The sequence below is a fragment of the Otolemur garnettii genome, unplaced genomic scaffold, assembly GCF_000181295.1.
Source record: "Otolemur garnettii isolate 467f Iridium unplaced genomic scaffold, OtoGar3 scaffold00140, whole genome shotgun sequence".
Classification (NCBI taxonomy): Eukaryota; Metazoa; Chordata; class Mammalia; order Primates; family Galagidae; genus Otolemur; species Otolemur garnettii.
The window spans coordinates 2,625,097-2,631,627 of NW_003852535.1; the positions used below are offsets into that span (position 1 = coordinate 2,625,097).

At 42.5% G+C, this 6,531-nt stretch overlaps 1 pseudogene; it reads left to right on the plus strand.

The window, feature by feature from the left end:
• The first annotated feature begins 24 nt into the window (after nt 1-24).
• Nucleotides 25-5,342, plus strand: LOC100966710 (annotated as a pseudogene).
• The last annotated feature ends 1,189 nt before the right edge of the window (nt 5,343-6,531 follow it).

Sequence of the window (6,531 nt, forward strand, 5' to 3'; positions counted from 1 at the left end):
GATTCTCCTACCTTGTGAGCCACCATGTCCATCCCCTTTCTAAGTAATTTTTTTTTTTTTTTTTGAGACAGAGCCTCAAGCTGTCACCCTGGGTAGAGTACCATGGCATCATAGCTTACAGCTACCTCCAACTCCTGGGCTCAAGCAATCTCCTGTCTCCACCTCCCAAGTAGCCGGGACTAAGGCGCCTGCCACAATTCCCAGCTACGTTGTTTTGGTTGCAGCTGTCATTGTTGTTTGGTGGACTGGGCTGGATTTGAACCCTCCAGCTCAGGTGTATGTGGCTGGCACCTTAGCCACTTGAGCCACAGGTGCCAAGCCTCTAAGTAATTTAAAAATTTTTTTTTGTATTTTTCCATTGATTACACTTTTATTTTTATTTATTTATTTTGAGATGAGTCTCGATATGTTGCCCTCAGTAGAGTACTGTAGCGTCACAGCTCACAGCAACCTCAAACTCTGGGTTCAAGCAATTCTCCTGCCTCACCCTCTGGAGCAGTTGGGACTATAGGCACCCATCACAATGCCCAGCTATTTTTTTTGTTGTAGTTGTTATTGTTGTTTAGCAGGCCCAGGCCAGGCTCAAACCCACCAGCTTCGGTGTATGTGGCTGGCACCCTACTCACTGACCTACAGGCGCCAAGCCTCTTTTTTTTTGTTGTTGTAGGCATGTTGTTGCTATACATTTCCCTTTTACTACTGCTTTTACTGTATCCCACAGGTTTTGATTCCATTTTCATTTGTTTTAAGAAATTTTTCTTTTTTGAGACAGAGTCTCACTTTTTTGCCCTTAATATAGTTCTGTAGTGTCACAGCTCACAGCAACCTCAAATTTTTGGGCTCGAGTGATTCTCTTGCCTCAGCCTCCCAAGTAGCTGGGACTACAGGTGCCTGCCACAAAGCCAGGCTATTTTTTTTTAAGATAGAGTATCAAGCTGTCACCCTCGATAGAGTGCTGTGGTGTCATAGCTCACAGCAACCTCAAACTCTTGGGCTTAAGCGATTCTCTTGCCTCAGCTTCCCAAGTACCTGGGACTATAGGTGCCCACCACAATGCCTGGCTATTTTTTTGTTGCAGTTGTTTAGCTGGCCCAGGCCGGGTTTGAACCCACCACCCTCGGTGTATGTGGCTGGTGCCGTAACCACTGTGCTATGGGGTGCCAAGCCATTTTTTTTTTTTGAGACAGAGTCACAAGCTGTCCCCATGGGGAGAGTGCTGTGGCATCACAGCTCACAGCAACCTCAAACTTTTGGGCTTAAGCAAATCTCTTGCCTCAGACTCCCAGGCAGCTGGGACTACAGGTGCCTGCCACAATGCCCAACTATTTTTTGGTTACAGTTGTCCTTGTTGTTTAGCAGGACTGGGCCAGGTTCAAACCCACTACCCTTGGTGTATATGGGTGGCCCCCTGCCAATTGAGCTATGGGCACTACCATACCTGGCTATTTTTAGAGGTAGGGGTCTGGCACTTGCACAGGCTGGTCTCAAACTTGTGAATTCAAGCAATCCACCTGCCTCAGCCTCCCAGAATGGTGCTAGGATTACAGGTGTGAGCCACCACACCCAGCCTCATTTTAAGGAATTTTTTTATGTCCTTCTTAATTTCTTCATTGACTCAGTGGTCATTGAAGATTATGCTATTTAATTTCCATGTGTTTACTAGCTCTATTTTTAGAGCTCCTCTTATTATTGATTTCTAGTTTTATTCCATTGTGGTATGAAAATATTTTTAAATATTTGTTTTGTGAGCTAGCATATGGTCTATCCTGTAGAATGTTTCATGTGCTGATGAGAAGAATGTATATTCTGCAGCTGGTAAATAAAATGTTCTGTAAATGTCTGTTAGGTCCATTTAGTTTATAATACAGTTAAATTCCAATGTTTCTTTGTTTATTTTCTATCTAAATGATCTGCCCAGTACTGAAAGTGGGGCATTGAAGTCTCCAACATTATTGTATTAGGGTCTACTTCTCTCTTTAGCTCTAATATATATACATACACATACATACATACATATATATACACATATGATCTTAATATATCAAATTATATACTCTTGTGTATTTTCATGGTGGTAGATATTGTCCTTTTGCTTCCAGATGTAGGCCTTTCCTAAACATTTCTTGTAGGGCCATTCTACAAGTAATAAATTTCCTCAGTTTTTGTCTGGGAGAGAGTATTTCTCATTCATTTATGGAGGGTAGCTTTGATGGTTATAGTGTTCTTGTCTAACAGGTTTTTTTTTCTTTGAGCACTTGCAAAGTACTCAATATATCATCACATTCTCTCCTAGCCTGTAATGTTTCTGGTGCGATTTCTGCTGTTAGTCTGATAGGAATTCCCTCATATGACTTGATTGTTTATCTTGCTATTTTTACAATGTTTTATTTCAAGACAGAGTCTCACTCTGTTGCCCTCAGTAGAGTGCAGTGGCATCATCATAGCTTCCATCAACTTCAAACTTTTGGGCTCATGTGATCCTCTTGCCTCAGCCTCCAGGTAGCTGGAACTACAGATGCTCACCAACGTTCCTGGCTAGTTTTCTATTTTTAGTAGAGACAGGATCTTGCTGTTACTCAGGTGGGCCTCAAATTCCTGAACTCAAGCAATCCACCCCCCTTAGTCTCCCAGAATGCTAGGATTATAGGTATGAGCTACCATGCCCAGACTATTTTTGGAATTTTTTTTAGATTCAGGTTCTCACTATGTTGTCCAGGATGGCCTTGAACTCCTGGGCTCAAGTGATCCTAACACCTCAGCTTCCGAAGTAGCAGGGACTACCAGCATGGGCCACCATGTATGGCTTAGAATTCTTTCTTTGTAACTAACTTTTGACAGTTTTGCTATAATGTGGATTGGAGAGGATGTTTTGGGGTTGACTCTATTTGGGGATGGTTGAAGCTCCTGTACTTGGATGTCTATAAATCTTCTAAGACATGGAAAGTTTCTGGCTATAATTTCATTAAGTAGGTTTTCTATGCCTTTCACATCTCTTTTCCCTCTGGAACTTTATATTATATTTAATAATATTTAATTACATTTAATAATATTTATACATTCCTTGGTATCCCAGATGTCACAAAGACTTTCTTCATCCTTTTATTTTTCTTTTTTGTAACACTGGATTATTTCAAAAGACTTGTCTTCAAATTCAGAAATTCTTTCTTTTACTTAATCTAATTTATTGCTGGAGCTCTTGGTTATTTTCTTTTTTTCTTTTTTGGCTGGGGCCAGGTATGAACCTGCCATCTCTGGTATATGGCGCTGGTGCCCAACGCCTTTGAGCCACAGGTGCTGCCTGGTTATTTTCTTTTTATTTCATTCATTGAATTTTTCAGTTCCAGGATTTTCTGTTTAGTTCTTCCTTATATCTATCTTTTTGTTGGATTTCTCATTCAGATCACAAACTGTTTTCTTGATTTCTTTGTATTTTCTATCTGTGTTCTCTTTATTTTGCTAATAGTTTGAATTCCTTTTCAGGCATTTCATAGATTTACTTTTCTTTGGGATCTGTTACTGGACAATTATTGTGTTCCTTTGGAGGTATAGTATTTTCTTGCTTTTTTGTGTTTCTTGTGTCTTCCCATTGATATCTGCACATCTGGTATAACAGTTGGTCCTTTTTAATTTTATGGGGGGAGTTTTTGTAGGAAAAGTCAATAGTGCCAGTTTGATAGGGTACTTTTCTGGCTTTGGTTCTGAGTGGGCACTGCAGTTTAGTTTCTATATGATTTCTTTAGCTTGTCAGCAGTGAGTGAAGTCTTCAATGGCTTAGGCTGCAGTCATTTATGGAGACTGATGGGGCTGTGCTAGAGACTAGGGCACCAGGTAGGTTGGTCCTCAGGCCTCTAGGTGATATGAGAGGGCACTAGCTATGTTAGCAGTGGATCAGTTTTGGGTTCCTAGGTGTCACAAACAAGTACATAATCCTACCATTGGAGTAAGTGGGATTGCTGTCAGTGGCAGTGGCTGTCAGAAGGCAGCTCTCAGGCTCTGTGGAGTGTATGCTTTGGCTCCCTACATCCTAGGGAAAGCCGCCCTGATATGCCAGACTGCCTGTTCCCCAGGGTGTAGGGCACAAGGTATGTTGGGTGTCATTTTTGCTATAATTAGTTTGCATACACAGTTATGTCTATTAGATCAATTAAGAATAACAAAAATGGCAGCGCCTATGGCTCAAGGAGTAGGGCGCTGGCCCCATATACTGGAGGTGGCAGGTTCAAACCTGGCCCTGGCCAAAAACTGCAAAAAAAAAAAAAAAATAGGGCAGCGCCTGGGCTCAGTGCGTAGGGCACCGGCCCCACATACCAAGGGTGGCGGGTTCAAACCTGGCCCCAGTCAAACTGCAACAAAAAATAGCCAGGCATCGTGGTGGGTGCCTATAGTCCCAGTTACTCAGGAGGCTGAGGCAAGAGAATTGTCTAAGCCCAAGAGCTGGAGGTTGCTGTGAGCTGTGATGTCACGGCATTCTATTGAGAATGACAGAGTGAGACTCTGTCTCTAAAATAAATAAATAAAAGATTCATATTTTACCTTAAAGTATTCTGTTATTGATTTCTAACTTCATACTCTTGTCATCAGAGAAGACACTTATATGATTTCTCTCTTTTTTTTTTTTTGAGACAGAGCCTCAAGCTGTCCCCCTGGGTAGAGTGCCGTGGCAATACAGCTCACAGCAACCTCCAACTCCTGGGCTCAAGCGAGTCTCCTGCCTCCGCCTCCCAAGTAGCTGGAACCACAGGCGCCCGCCACAACGCCCGGCTATTTTTTGGTTGCAGCCGTCAATGTTGTTTGGCAGGTCCGGGCTGGGGATTCGAACCCACCACCTTAGGTGTACATGGCTGGCGCCTTAGCCGGTTGAGCTATAGGTGCCAAGCCATGATTTCTGTCTTTTAAAATCTATTAAGGCACTCTTTTACCAAGGACCCACCTACGTGGGCTGCATTTGCACCAAAACCATGAAGAATGCAGCCTGGGTCATCATCAAGAAGTACAAAACACGTCTGGGTAACAACTTTCACACGAACAAGGACATGTGCAAGGAGATCACCGTCATTCCCAGTAAGAAGCTCCACAACAAGATAGCAGCCTATGTCACACACGTGACGAAATGGATCCAGAGGGCCCCAGTGAGAGGCATCTCCATCAAGCTGCAGGAGAAGAAGAAAGAGAGGAGAGACAACTATGTCCCTGAGGTCTGAGCCCTGGATCAGGAGAAAACTGAAGTAGATTCTGACACTAAGGAAATGCTGAAGCTTTTGGACTTTGGTAATCTGTTCAACCTCCAGGTCACTCAGCCTACAGTTGGGATGAATTTCAAAACACCATGTAGAACTGTTTGAATCTATCTGCTGTGTCATAACATTGTAATAAACCTGGGACAATAAAAAAAATAAAATCTATTAAGGCAATTTGTGGCTTAATATATGGTCTATCCTGGAAAATGCCTCATGGGCAGTTATTTTGAGACAGAGTCTCACTTTGTCACCCTTGATAGAGTGCTGTACTGTCTTAGCTCACAGCAACCTCAAACTTTTGGGCTCAAGTGATTCTCTTGCCTTAGCCTCCCAAGTAGCTGGGACTACAGGTGGCTATCACAACCTCTGGCTATTTTTAGAGACAGGGTCTTACTCTTGCTCAGGCTGGTCTTGAACCCATGAGCTTAGGCAATCCACCCATCTCGGCCTCCTAGAGTGGTAGGATTACAGGCGTGAGCCACTATGCCTGGCGAAGTCTGGAGATACTAATGTAGAATTGTCTGGAAGTGAAAAATCTCTATACCAAAAACTACAAAATACTGATGAAATAAATTGAAGAAAACACGAATAAACTGAAAGATATCCCATGTTCATGGATTGGAAGAATTAATATTCTTAAAATGTATACTACCCAAATCTACAGCTTCAATGCAATCTTTATCAAAATTCCAATGTCATTTTTTTCAGAAATAAAAAAAATTCCTCAAATCCATATGGAACCAGAAAGACCTCAAATAGCCAAACCAGCTTAAGCCAAAAGAACAAAGTTGGAGGCATCATATACCCTGATTTAAAAATGTAAAGCTATTGTATTCAAAACACCACAGTATTGGGCGGCACCTGTAGCTCAGTGGGTAGGGTGCCAGCCACATACACCCAGGCTGGTGGGTTCAAACCCAGCCCCGGCCTGCCACATAACAATGATGGCTGCAACCAAAAAATAGCCGGGCATTGTGGTGGATGCCTGTAGTCTCATCTACTTGGGAGGCTGAGGCAAGAGAATTGCTAAAGCCCAGGAGTTTAAGGTTGCTGTGAGCTGTGATACTACAGCACTCTACCAAGGACAAGTGTCATGAAAAAAACAAAAAACCACATTATTGTCATAAAAATAATCACATACATCCATGGAAAAGGATAGAATTCCCAGAAATAAACCCATGCATTTATGGCTAATTGATTTTTTTTTTTTTTTTTTTTTGAGACAGAGCCTCAAGCTCTCCCCCTGGGTAGCGTGCCGTGGCATTACAGCTCACAGCAACCTCCAACTCCTGGG